Source organism: Lissotriton vulgaris, chromosome 1_1 (assembly GCF_964263255.1).
Source record: "Lissotriton vulgaris chromosome 1_1, aLisVul1.2, whole genome shotgun sequence".
Lineage (NCBI taxonomy): Eukaryota > Metazoa > Chordata > Amphibia > Caudata > Salamandridae > Lissotriton > Lissotriton vulgaris.
The window spans coordinates 1,621,506,490-1,621,521,249 of record NC_141685.1 but is presented as its reverse complement, the minus strand read 5'-3'; the positions used below and the strand labels follow the sequence as shown (position 1 = coordinate 1,621,521,249).

General features: G+C 45.6%; 1 protein-coding gene across 1 annotated transcript in view; it reads right to left on the bottom strand.

Annotated features, from left to right (window-relative positions):
• Window positions 1-14,760, bottom strand: part of LOC147750914 (arylsulfatase A-like) — a 272,329-nt gene that overhangs the window by 128,733 nt on the left and 128,836 nt on the right. The window lies entirely within an intron of this gene.

The window sequence follows — 14,760 nt, the reverse complement described above, 5'->3', positions numbered from 1 at the left end:
CCACAGGGAGATGTGAGCCATCAGATGCAACTGAACCACAGGGGAGGGGGCGACATGCCCACCTGCTTCCCTCCACATTATAAAAACCCAACTTTTGGGAACTGACACACTGGGGCATCTTCCAAAACTGCAGCAGAGCCAGACGTGTTTCGTCACTGGGGGATCAAAGGCCAATAATCTTCAAATGTCGATATCTCTGGCTCTGATGGGCCAATTTTAAAGATCTTGGGTTCATTGTTCTCCAGGTGGCAAGCCCAAGCCACCTGGAGAGCAGTGTAATTAACTTGGCCCAGCAGCGTGACAAAACGCCTGGGCTCTGATCCTGAGCTGAGCCAGGGAAATATCACAATTCTGGATGACCTATTAGGTGTACAAGTCGAATCTTGGGACCTGTGTATTCAAATGGATGCACATGTTTCATCCCAGTTCCATACTTTAAGGGACTTTGGAGGCCTAAGGGAAGCCAAACCGTACTTTAAGGCAGATTTCCCATTATCTGTATAATATAGTGTCACTGCAGACAAAACAGTAAACCATACTGAATTTACCTATGAATGCCACCTAATATTATAAGGCCTATCCTAAGTCAACATCTTACCTTGCAGAGCCCCCTCTGCACTAGGATACACATGCAAAGTGACTAGGCTTCTCACAACAGTAGTCTCACATGTGCAGCCGACACATGTGTGAACATGTGTGTGCAGTGTGTCAATGATTAATCCATGAGAATTTTTACATAGTTTGTATGATGTTTATTGCAGAAGTATTTTTTTTTCTTATTGTGTTTCATAAGATTTTCTTCTGTGTTTACAGTCTTTACAATTTATCCATTGCCCAATGCATTTCGGGTCGAAAGAGATGACCCTTCCTCAGGGGCCTAAAAATAACATAAGTCGGAGCGCCCCGCCGCACCAACAAGGGGCAACGTAACCTGCGAGGCGAGCTCCTTACAGAAACACAGACGTCGGGGCGCGACAAGCTGGAAAATCCGTCGGTGATGGGTTCTGTGAATTATTCAGAAAAGGGGGTGGTGATGAACAGAGTGTCTGAATTAAGCAGACCACTCTTACCCAGTCCAAAGATCAGGGCTTGATCCATCACCGTTTTTCAGCTCCCTGCACCATCCCAGCTCAGAACTTGGCTATATGCAAATTAGTCTGACCCTGGCCCAGTGCATCATGGGAACAGGGCAGACCAAACTACCAAGCCAATTCTTATACTGGGAAGGAAACAAGCTACCGGGGACCGGCTTCTGGCATTTCAGCCGTCTTCGGCCCGGCTTGCTTGAATCCTGATGGTGCAATGAGCTAGGGCTCACATCTGAGTATACCCTTCCACGCTTATGGTGGACAAACATTATTCAGAAAAGGGGGTGGTGATGAACAGAGTGTCTGAATTAAGCAGACCACTCTTACCCAGTCCAAAGATCAGGGCTTGATCCATCACCGTTTTTCAGCTCACTGCACCATCCCAGCTCAGAACTTGGCTATATGCAAATTAGTCTGACCCTGGCCCAGTGCATCATGGGAACAGGGCAGACCAAACTACCAAGCCAATTCTTATACTGGGAAGGAAACAAGCTACCGGGGACCGGTTTCTGGCATTTCAGCCGTCTTCGGCCCGGCTTGCTTGAATCCTGATGGTGCAATGAGCTAGGGACTCACATCTGAGTATACCCTTCCGCGCTTTCTGAATCAGGTTCTGTGAATGGCGAACGTCAGCCGGACCCCTAATAGACCGGCTCTAGTGGATACAGCGGCTGTTGTCCACTGCGAAGGGCGTGTTGCCTTTGGATTCTGACCGGGGAAAGCTAAAGAGGGCAGATGGGGCCGCTGCCATCATGGGACTCCTTACCCCCGCCAGCAAGTACAATGGTTTGGGACAGGGACAAGCACTCTGCTAAGTTGGGGAGGCGGCCAGTTATAGGTCCGTGGAGCAGGGAGGCAGGGAGGTGGGTTTGGGGGGGGGAGTTCAATTGTTATTGTTCATGTTTCACACGTTATGGCACGATACGACAAGATACGAACACACACCACTCGACAGGGCAGCAGATGTGTTGTACTGATGAGGGAGACAGGGCTCGTCGCACTCAGACCACTTCACTATGTCACAACACTCGCAATCCACCGCCCATGAGGGTTTGATGCACCAAACCACGGTTCCGCCCTTGAAAATGTTGGCATGGAATGTATGAGGACTGGTAGACAAAATCAAGAGGGGGCTGGTAATGCAGGCTCTCGAACGACATTTCCCGGCGCTAGTTTTATTACAGGAAACACACCTCACGGGGAGGGCATGTCAAGCACTGGACCGACGGGGCTACAGAATGGTAGCACACTCTGAATTCACATCTGGCTCCAGGGGAACGGGTATTCTGATGAAGAAAGCCTCCCTGTTCATTCTCTTGCAACACAAAATAGATGACCAAGGGCGCTTTGTGGCGATACATGGGCAGTGGGAAGGCCGGCTTTTAAATGTGGTATCAGTCTATATACCACCGGCACTTCAAACAGTAGCCCTACCAGCATTGGGAGAGTTTCTGCTGGATCTCCCGGCGGGAGACATTATCATTGGGGGAGACTTCAACTCAGTGGCAGAACCGGTATTAGATAAATTCCCAGTGCGGGCCCACGTGTCTTGTCCCTCAGGCTTTCAGGGTTTCTTAACAGCATTGGGCTTAGCAGATTTTTGAAAGTAAAAACACCCCACTTCGACACAGTATACCTATCACTCGGCAGTACACAACAGTCTGTCCCGTATAGACTACTACCTAATGCTGGGAAATGGGATGAGCGGCGTAGACGCCATAGAAATACTCCCTAGGGCCATATCAGACCATTCACCGGTGGTGCTAACTCTCTCCAGCAGAGAGAAGACTAGGAGGAGAATATACCCTATCTACCCTAATTTCCTGAAAGTCCCCAAAATCAAGAAAGATCTCAAGAAAGCGACCAAATTCTACTTCAACGAAAATGAAGCGTCAGTGACCTCTCCCTCGATTCTTTGCGAAGCGTACAAAACAGTCCTTCGTGGACAAGTGATAGCCTCCATTACGGAACACAAAAGGGCACAACGGAGGGAACTCTCAGAACTAGAACTGTCCCTGCACACGGCGAAAGTAGCCCATATGGCGGACCCCACAGTAGTCTCAGCGCACACTTTGTAGTTACACCAGCAGCGGTATAGGGAACACATCCGAATGCAAGTCCTTGACAATATCTCGGCTACAACCCACAGGGTCTACGACATGGTAGATAAAGCCGGAAAGATGTTAGCTTGGTTAGAAAAAAAGGGAGGAAGCAATAGGGCCATACAGCAATTATGCACTACTGAAGGGCAACCTCTGGAACACCCCGAGGAGATTGTGAACATACTGGCAGATCACTTTGAGAGGGTATATACCCCTGACCGTAAGGTCATGGAAAGCGCAGCCCTGGACTCCCTTAACCACATAGTGACCAGGACGCTTCCACAGGCGGCAGTCCAAGAATTGGAAGCTGACCTGACTGACCGATAAAATACAACTAGCTATACGGGCGATACAATCCGGGAAAGCCCTGGGCCCCAGCGGGATCCCCATAGAGTGGTACAAACTAATGTCAGATAGACTCAGCTTACCACTGCTGGCTATGTACACAGAGAGTCTCACGAAGGCGGAACTCCCGCGGGATCAAAGGACAGCCGCGATAGTTGCGATACCGAAACCTGGTAAGCGCCCGACAGAATGCGCGTCATACCGCCCTATCTCTCTTATCAATGCGGAAGCAAAGATTCTCGCGAAGCTGTTAGCCACTAGATTGATGGCCCATCTCCCGCTATTGATCCACCCTGATCAATCAGGTTTTATGCCGCACAGGAGCACCGCTTTCAATCTCAGATGAGTACATGGGGTGTTGGCACAAGCTCCGTTGTTACTAGAACGAGCTGTAATCCTTTCATTAGACGCAAGAATGGCATTCGACATGGTGGAATGAGGTCACTTATTCGCAGTACTGACCCACATGGATTTCGGCCCCAAATTCATAGCCTGGATACTCCTTCTATACGCCAATCAAGTTGCTCATATTGTAGCCAACGGACACATCTCGCGCACAATACAACTGGCGCGGGGGACCCGACAGGGCTGTCCACTCTCGCCCCTGTTATTTGCACTGGTATTAGAACCACTGGCGGCACTGATTAGGAGTACAACTTTGTTGAAAGGCATTGACTGGAGAGAGTGTTGGGAGGCTCGGGTGTCATTATATGCCGACGATATGTTGGTGTATCTGACGGATCCAGAAAGGAGTATACCGGCACTTCTGGCGATATGCGACGCCTACGGGAAAACGTCAGGGTACACGCTAAATTGGTCAAAGTCAGTATTGTATGTTCTGAAGGGGCCGGCGCCCACGCTTGACAGGGAATGCCCGCTTATGAGGGCCACAACCTCCTTTAAATATCTTGGTATATATATCACTGACAGTCAGACGGAATTCTATGAAAAAAAACTGAAACTGCCACTAGACCGGCTACGAAACGATGTGAAGCATTGGGCGCTGCTGCCGCTGACACTGATCGGTAGAGCAGCACTCTACAAAATGATGGCCCTCCCGAGTTTCCTTTATGCCCTGTAAAACTCACCCTACCCAGTCGCACCGTGGTACTTTCGGCAGGTGACTTCAATGGTATCCAACCTGCTGTGGAATAACCGACCTGTGCGTATTGCCCATACCAAACTAAATAGAAGTTGGTATGAGGGGGGATTGCATTGCCAAACCTGTAGTTGTACTACTGGGCAGCCCAACTCAAGATCATCAACGAATGGATTCATGCACCCCGGGATGATCCAGCCTACAGGGCTGACTGAATCCACTTAGGCGTGGACAGCATGCTCTCAATGCTATATAACAAAGGTCAGGCAGCAAGGTTGTTAGGACTCACGAAGCACACGACCGCGATATGGCACATGGCGCAAGCAAAGTTGGGCTGGAAGGGAACGATCGCCAAGCTCACTCCTCTCTGGGACACTAAGGCGTTGGGGCAATTGAGAAGGAGTAAGTGGTTTACGCAGTGGGACAACATAGGGATATCCACAGTGGGAGACTTATGGGACAGGGGGACAGTAATCCCATTCACTCAACTCCAGCAACAATATGATCTGGGTCCGACCGAAACCTACAGGTACGTACAGATCAGACATGCACTATTGCAGGCAATACCAACGGATACTGAAGTTCCGGAGTCCTCCCCACTGGAGGCTAGACTACTCACTGATTACATGCAACGTAGTGCCACTTCCCTCACCTACAAAAAACTATTAAATAACCTGCCAGACCCTACATTGAAACTGCGCGAGAGATGGGTGGAGGAGCTGGGCGATATGGATGATACGGAATGGAACGAAGCGCTGGCGTCCCCGAGGGAGGTGGGCATCTCAGCTAGGTTCAGGCTGGTACAATTAAAAATCCTGCATCGTATCGTATCGTATCGTAAGGGGTGCTTGTATAGCGCACTGACACCATGGGTTTCCTGGCGCTGGTTGGAAATAGAGGGGACAGAAAGACTAACCAGAATGAGGGAAAAGCCAAGTTTTTAGAGATTTGCGAAAAAGAATCAAAGAATTAGAAGTTTTAAGAGAAAGAGGGAGAGAATTCCAGAACTTGGGGGCCAGGTAAGCAAATCTCCGGCCTCCAGATCTGCAGAGCTTGTAAGAGGGGACGGTTAAGAGATGAAGGTAGGAGGATCTCAAGTTGCGGGACGGGCAGTAGGGTAGGATAAGAGATTTTACAAAGATGGGACAGGAGCCAGCCAGGGATTTGAAGATGAGGCAGCCGATCTTGAAGGCTGCCCTAGAGGCGACAGGGAGCCAGTGGAGTTTGACGAGGAGGGGCCTGGCAGATTGCCACTTCGGGATCCCTAAGGCCAATCTCGCCGCCTGATTTTGGACCACCTGTAGTCTGCCCATCGATGTTTTGGGCAGACCATGGTAGATCGAGTTGGAGAAATCTAGGCGAGAGAGGACGAGGGCCATGATGACCTGCAGGAGGGCTTCAGGTGTAAGGAGGTATGCCACTTTCCTGATCCTGCGCAGTTGGTAAGTGCAGTATGAGACCACGGTCCCCACCTGCGGCCCTAGGGATAGAGCAGAGTCAATAGTGACCCCTAAGCTCTTCACCGAGGCCACAGGAGTGGGAGACGGGCCCAGTTCCGCCGGCCAGAAGTGTGACCCCATCCCATATCCCCCATCGCATATATTATACTAGAACCACATGACACAGACTCCAGGGGGCTCCACATCCTTATTGTCTTCGGAACTGTGGTGAAGAAGGTACCTTGTTGCATACCCTCTGGGACTGGCCATTCATAGCTGCCTACTAGGTTGAAGTTATGCGCACGATTTCACAAACACTAAAGGTGTCACTGACACCAGAGCCACGTAAATGTATTTTGAATATTTGGGATCCAAATGACTAGTCCAGGTATGGTTTAATATGGGGCACGTTGGGCCTCATGGTGGCTAAGCGGGATATCGCACAAAAATGGGGCACTACAGAATTATCCACCTTGGTGCAGTGGAGCCGGAATATGGACTTATTGATGTTTACAGAAAGGGCGGTGTATGTAACTAGGGCTTGCCCTTGTAAGTGGAACAAGGTTTGGACTAGTTGGAATGTATATAGGGGAGAACTATGTGACCCATTGCCAGAAGATGATGACACCAACTCAGACGAAGAAGAGGAGGGGGAATGGGAATGTGACAACTGACCTGCTAGCCGCAGTAGACTAAATATTGGACTACCTCACGTGGTACTGTACTTATACACTCCGATTATATGCAACTATGTATTCAGATCTTCACAGAACTATTGTCGTACTGATTGTCAACGTGTATGTTTATGACACTGAAAAATAATAAAAATTGTTTTAAAAAATAAATAAATAACATAATACAGGACCTTAGCATACATGATATTTGAGCAAATTAATATATACATACTAGGATAAATGTGGGCATACCCATATGTGAGTTATTTACTAGCACAAGGAAAAATAGTGGTGGTGGAGGGACGTGGAGAAGAATAATAACCACAGCATGTGGTAGACGATAAAAAATAATATGGAGGGCGGTGCTGCATAAAAGAGAAGAAAACATACATTGGAAATGGTGGAGAGGATAGTGCTGACAGTAATGTGAAGAAAATGGTACTAAGTAATACAAGCGGCGTGGGGGAACATTGCAAATGAGATTGGGTGAAACAAGAAGTGCTGACAGTAATGTGACCGGGGTGGTACTAAGTAATGCAGACGGCGTGAGGGAACAGTGAAAGGGACATTAAGTGGAACAGAAAATCAAACGAACGTGTGAGTTGTCGAATGGAATGACTTACTCGGAATAAAAGGAAGACTGGTGTCCGGTGCTCGAAACAGAGTGTCAATAAGAAGCCACGGAGCTAATCACGTGATGTGGGGAACAAAGCTTCAAAGGGAAACAGCGGAACACGTATGAGCCAGTATACATGAGAAAAGTTGAAGCGTGACACATATAGTAAAGAAGAATATAAAAACTGAAATAAATAGAGGTTCAAAATAGGGCATGGATCAAAGAGAATACGAACAAGGCGGGGACATGATGGAGTACGGAACCTCAACCGGGGGTCGATCATGTGACATGAGGACAAGCGTTCATGCAGAACAGGGAGTTCGGGTGTATTTTGTCAGCAGGGGAATGAAAATAAAGTTATGATAAAAGAGAAAGCGTAAACATACTAAAATATTACGAGTGGGAAAATGAATATAAAGTCCTGGGATGTAAAACTTAAAGAGTAAGCGAAACATAGATGAATACTTAAAATGCTATGTTGGAAAGGATGGTGAAAAGGGAATTTACACGTTTTTAAAAGCATTTACAAAAATCGGGTAAAATGTCAATTTGCGACACATGCGTGCACTGTGCGAGCATGCGTGCACGCACGTTGCGCGCACGTAAAGTCATGTGACTTGAAAACAAAGTCATGTGACTACAAAACAGTCCCTTTTGATAGGTTTATAATAGTTTCAGTTCCAGAATCTTCAAAAACCCACCCACTTCCCTCACTATCTCTTTCTGTTTTCCAGAGAGAAGGATCTTTGGAGCTTTTTTCCTGCTTTTGTTATTATCAACATGGCCGAACAGCAGCCACAGGATTCCTCATCAGACTCAGATGTGGAGTTGGTGGAAGAGCAGCCACGGGCCAAAAAGATAAAAGAATCCTTCATCTGGAAATTCTTCAGTAAAAAAAGTAAATGCACCAAAGGTAACGTGCACTATCTGTGGGAGTGTGCTGTCGAGGGTAAACCCTAACAAAAATACTCTTTCAGCATTCACACCATGATGCGGCACGTGAAGAATGTGCATCCCAACAACTTCGCACGAGCATCCACAAAAGCCCTTGCCGCCGAAGTTCCAGCTGCTGCCCCAGCACCTCATCAGCAGCAGCAGTATCTCCATCAACATCGAATTTAGATCTCAGGCCACTTTTGGCCAATGTACATATTAGATGCAATTTTTGCAACGAAATACTCTGCTATGGGGAGCAGAGATGAAGATTAGGCAGCACCAATGCTCCCGAAGATAATTTTTTTATTTTTTTTTCCTGTTGAACAGTTTTCTGTTTTCTGATTATGTTTTTTGTTTAAAAAAAAATAAAATAAATAAATATAAAACGGTAAAAAAAAATTCAAACAGAAAGACAAAAAAAAGTTCTTTTAAAAACTAACTTCACTTCTCCAAGAAGAGCTGTATTTCTTATATACTGTGTCATTTGTTATTGAACTTTTTTTTTGTTGTTTTTTTTTCCAATGTGCGCGCACCGTGCTCGCACCTTGCGATTTGAAAAAAATATATATATTTTTTTTGGGCCTTCGGGGTCCTTCACGGACCCCCTCAGAAGGCTTAGGGGGTCAGGGGATCTCTAGTCTGCCCCCTTTTCACTTTATCCACTTTGGGTTTTGGCTCTCTTCTGCCTGAGAGACACAAAATGGCGGCTAAAGGGTGCGAGCACCATGCACGCACCTCACGATTTAAAAAAAAAATGTTTTTTTTGGCCTTCATGGTCCTTCAGGGACCCCCTCAGAAGGCCTAGGGAGTCAGGGGGTCTCTACCCTGGCCCCTTTTCACGTTATCCACTTTTGTTTTTAGCTCTCCTCTGCCTCGTAGGGGGGGGGGTGCATCGTGCACGCCCGTCGCGATATGTAACATTTTTTTTTCAAAAATGTGGGTCCTTCGGGGTCCTTCAGGGACCCCCCGAGAAGGCCTAGTGGGTCAGAAAGTCTCTACCCTGACCCATTTTCACGTTTTCCACTATTTTTTTGGGCTCTCTTCTGCCTTCGACACAAAATGACGGCCAACACTTTCTGGTTTCCTCCGATTAGAATGTTGACAGACGTCTAAGAACAAATCAGAATTCAGCTCGCGCACACCCGTTTCGTGCACGGTGCGCGCTTATAGATATATATATATTTTTTTCTTCTAATTTTCTCAGTAACTACTGGAAGGATTTACACCATTCAAGCAAAAGGGTGATCTGAGAATCAGACTCTACCATTTTGCCAAATTTGGTGTAATTCCGTTCAGCGGTTCGGGCTGTAGCCGTGTCTAAAGGTCCTATGGAAATTAACATGAGGAAAACACGTTTTGGGACCCCACATTTTCTCTCAACCCCCGCTTCACGAATCTACCCGAGACTTTCAGGGAAGAAGCGGAACGGGCCATCTTCTTTGAGAAATTCGCGAAGATTTGTCCACCGGCGCCAAAGTTATTCTCAATAGAATGTTGCGGATTACCTATGGAAACTAGGTCCTAACTTTAACTACCTATAACTACATATATATATATATATATATATATATATATATATATATATATATATATATATATATATATATATATATCAATCCATATGGCTCCCTTTCTTTCCCGGTAGGCGCTACTAGGTGCGGCCGCGTTACTCCTGCGGTCAAGACCTTTGGACTTTTCACAGGTGTATGTACAGTTCCTCCGATTGGTTAAGGCCAAAAGGGGACTGGAAACAGTTACGCTTTTGGGGCATCGAAACAATGATTCCCTCAGAAAGAGGAGGACACAATGAGAAAATACTGCGGCAAAAGGAGTCAAGGCACATACTAAACTTCAGGACAATGACCCTTTTGGCCTTAACTAATCAGAGGAACTGTACATACACCTGTGAAAAGTCCAAAGGTCTTGAAACTCCACCAAAAACAATCCTAATCCTGACAAACCATCCCGTTTGCATACAATTTTAATTGACACTTTCACACGTTTTTTCACCACATCACAGATCAAAGCAAACCAAAATCACAATATCTGTCAAATAAATCAACCATTATAAGCCCACTGGAGGGCAGAAAACCAAAAATCCCCAAAACCCAAAATCACAATCCTCACCTGGGGACCCAAAATCACTTCGCCAAAAGCAGGCCTGCCGACGCAACTTTGTGAACTACAAGACCCACAAATCCCATGGCCAGGACCCAATCAAACTAATCCCATCATTTCCAATCAGCCCACTGGAGGGCTATATCTGAAATCAACTCGGTCAAACAGCTCCCACCAAACAAAAACTGAATAAATAAACTTACTAACTGATGGGTTGACACATGAATATCTCCGTGGAAATAACGGAACCAACAACATAGCAATTGAACTACATAACCCAGAACTCTGAAGAGTGGGAATTGATGCAATGACCATGTGATACTGACTGTGATGGGTAGACACATGAATGTCTCCGTGAAAATAACGGAAACAACATCAGACTGATTGAACTACATAAGCCAGAATATTGAAGGGTGGGATTGGATGCAATGACCATGTGATACTGACTGTGATGGGTAGACACATGAATGTCTCTGTGAAAATAACGGAAACAACAGCAGACTGATTGAACTACATAACCCAGAATTCCGAAGGGTGGGATTTGTTGCATTGACCTTGTGATACTAACCACGCCCACCTGGGCGGTAACTTTTGTGTTTCAGGAAATGTGGTTTGTTTATATATCTGTGATAATGCACTTTTCAAACTGACCGTGACCAAGACAGCGGAGGCTGTCGAAACGCGTTGGTTTTTGCCTTGGTGTTGTTTGACACCCCATGGATTGGAATAAATAACTTTGAAACTAACCTCCTTGTGAATCATATTGGGTAAATTGCGATTCCAGGATTTCCTTCCGTGGAAGGAATCGTTGTTTGGATATATATATATATATATATATATATATATATATATATATATTATATTTCTTGAATATTGTATGCATTTGGGTGAGAGTGTATGTGTGTTAGAGTGTGTGCATGTATGGGCATCTGGGAAGAGTGTGTGAATATATGTGTGTTTGTGTGTGAGTGGGAGCGAGTACCGGTGCGAGTGAGTGAGAAAATGTGAGACTGAGTGACAATAAGTATAACTGTGTGAGAATTAGAGAGTGAGTCTGTGAGAAAAAGTGTGTGCAAGTGAGTAACAGACTGAATGAGAATGAGTCTGTTAATTAACTGATCATTGGCCGAGTGTGTCATACACTTGAGAGTCTGTCCCAGGTGTTGGCATTCTTGCAAAATGCTGGAGGTGGAATTATGAAGGTAAATCTTTGCATATGGTCACCCACACAAGATCCTGGTTCTGGCATATTAGAGATATTTCTTTACACAAGCATCACATGTAGCACAATGCAGGCTCACTACAGTGAATTCTAGTCATAAGGGTACCTACCATACAATGCTGCCATATTCGGAAACATTCTTAGCATAACAGGCATCCATTGCAAAATGCTAATACTGACAGGGTAGATGTAATTCTTGGCAAATTAGGATCTCTGTGGCAAGATGCAGGCAATGGCAAACAGGAGGTAATTATTGGCATTAGGGAGGACCACAATGCCATATTTGAGCTGGGGACAGGCAACCAGGCCAAAAGGCTGGCCTAATAGCTATTTTTGACATATGGGTTACCCTTGGAATTCAGATGGCAGCAATAGCAACATTCTGGTACATTGTGTGTAATTCCTGTCATAAATGGACACCATAGGATTTTGTGCTGGGGTTAGAAAACACTGACATGCTCAGAATCAGGGCCTTTGAGTAAACGTAAATAATTGTTTTTAGAAATGTAACTTACAGTGTCAAATGAAAATATTACATGCATCTTGAGCGGAATTAAGAATATTTTTCCTTATGGCTAGGCCTTGAATACTTCTGTTGAGTAATTAGTATTATGTGCAATAGTATGGATTGCGGAACACCACGCCCTGCGCAGATCAAGGCTGAGAGACTACCTAAGGAATTGAGGAGGTCAGCAACCATTGAGGAACACCCTCGAGTGAATTCGCTTCCATTTTCAGAAAACACACCATTGCATCAATTTTCTTGTTTATAATTAAATGCAAGGGCAGCTCCACATGGGCTCCAGGGCCATCATTCACTTGTCACTGTTGTGCAAGGTATATGCTAGTCATGTATGGCTTGCTGTGTAAGGGTAGGCACTGTACTGTTCAAATGCACTGATAACACAGACTGAGCAAACATTTCCCACAATGCTTGTGGCGCTTTAATTGTATTTTATACCATGGGTAGCCACGTTGGCTTTTATCGTTGCATGCGGGGGTTACTATGACCAGTGGGAGGGAGCAGACACTGTTCTCAACTGTTGCTCCAATAAAGGCTCAATCATCTCCAAGGCATCTCAAAGGTCCTGTGGGTTGATGTGCATTGGTCAGTGACCTGGAACCCAGTCTTGGTGCTATGGTTTACAGGATACAGAACCAGCTAGTTTGCAGGCCTGTCTTTAGAACAATGAACCAGACTTCTGGTTGAAGTTTTCTTGTTTGGTTGTTTAGTGGACATGAACATGTTACACTCTGAGTCTATTTCACTATGCCTGGCTGCCAGTGCAGATCAACTACCCTCACAATTAATAGAATATGGAGACAGTTATAGTACAAGAATCTCAGTAATAGCCACACAGCACTGGACTGGCTATTTGATTGGGGTGAGGTGGGGTGTGTACGAGTAGGAATTGTTACAGTTTTACTCGGTGATCAAAGAGGGAAAAAAGTAAGGGAACTATGGTGTAGCAAGCAAAGCCATGGGAGCTTGGAGGGTGATACCAATGGGGATAGAGGCAGTAAGGCTGGGGCAGAGGCAAGTCTGGAAAATGTCTTTATCAAACTTTAACACTCATCAAGCTAGGCCATCTTATGCCATCTGCTGACTCTGCGTTTTGGATGTAAAACTTTTATTCAGACAGACTCGCTGCCTCAGACCTCTACAATGTCAACATAATTAAATGTTGTTCATGTATATATCACCAGAGTGGATGGTAGTTGAGAGGGGCAATGTGGATCATCACCCCACTGACAGACACCACCCAGAAAGAGACCATTATATGTACATATGAATGTCCAATGGAGACTAGCTGGTGTTACAACCTAAAAGCAGGATCCACAGATGATATACAATGGCCTACCTGGATATGTCATGATAGGAATATGTTTTCTATGTTTACTTGGATTGTCATCAACATTTACATGTGGCTGTTTATGATAAAGAGCCTCGTCTAGGTTTAATGTATATTATAAATTCAGGAGATCCAGGGAAAAATATCAAATAGACATTTTGTACAGGGGCCTAAAGGGTTTGGTGAGGAGAAGTGATGTTATGATCCAGGTAAAGTTAGTTGAAACCATTCTTATGGGGATGCAGAAACCCAGGCGGCATATAGCTTAGAGGGTCAATGAGTCTACATATTGGAGGTAGTTAACTGAGAGCGACTCTGGGTTTGGGGTGGGAAGGAAGAGAGACTACTAGAGATGCACAAGCCAATAAGCCACAACAAACTCATACGTTCCTTGCCCTTACCCTACTTCACAAACTGGGCACTTGGGCTGGACGTCCTGGAAGGTGGGATAAAATAGGTCAGTTTTGGGGCAGTGCTCGATTGGGAGGCTGAGTAGGAAATATGACCAGCCTCTGGGCACAAATGATGCCAGGGGAGAACTTTGTGGAAAGGAAAGGGTAGCATGGAAAAAAGAACCGGTGAACCAAATGCAGATTCATCTGAGGGAGGAGAATAGCCAACAGTCGCAAATACTTTTGCATTAACCAAAGATGGAGTTCTATGGCTTCCACCTTTTCTGCCAAGGGAATGCAGAAAGTGCAGATCATTTACCCTCACAATTAATTCCCTGAGTCAAACGTGCTCATCCTGTAACACACAGATACTGCATTACAATCCACAGCAAGGTACCCGTTCATAAATTACTGGGTTGTTATTAATGCAGGGCTGCTGTCAAAGTAGGTAAATGACTAAAATAACCCTGGAAGTTGAGAAATACCTCAACGTCTGTGCAGGAACAATGGGGGACAGAAGGTGCTGGCACACTGCAGTAGTAACTCTGCAAGTCCCCTTCTAATTCTATGTCAGGAAGCGGAGGCGAGGATTTTGCTAGACCTTTCTCCATTTTATTGGACAGCAAGTTAGAAGTAAGAAAAAACAATAAATCATGGACTACCCAAACCAACATGGCAGCGGTAGTCATGGTAACATATCAACCAATCAGAGTCCAACAGTCAGCATATAGGGAATCCTAGCTGTTAGTCCTTCCTCTTTCTCCATTGCTGCCTCGGCAAGATAAGTCACGTTTTACTTCAGCTTGATCTTTGTCGTGGCAGTTTTGATTTTGAGTGTAGACAGCTTTGTTTGGATGTCTTTTGACTTGCCTTTGA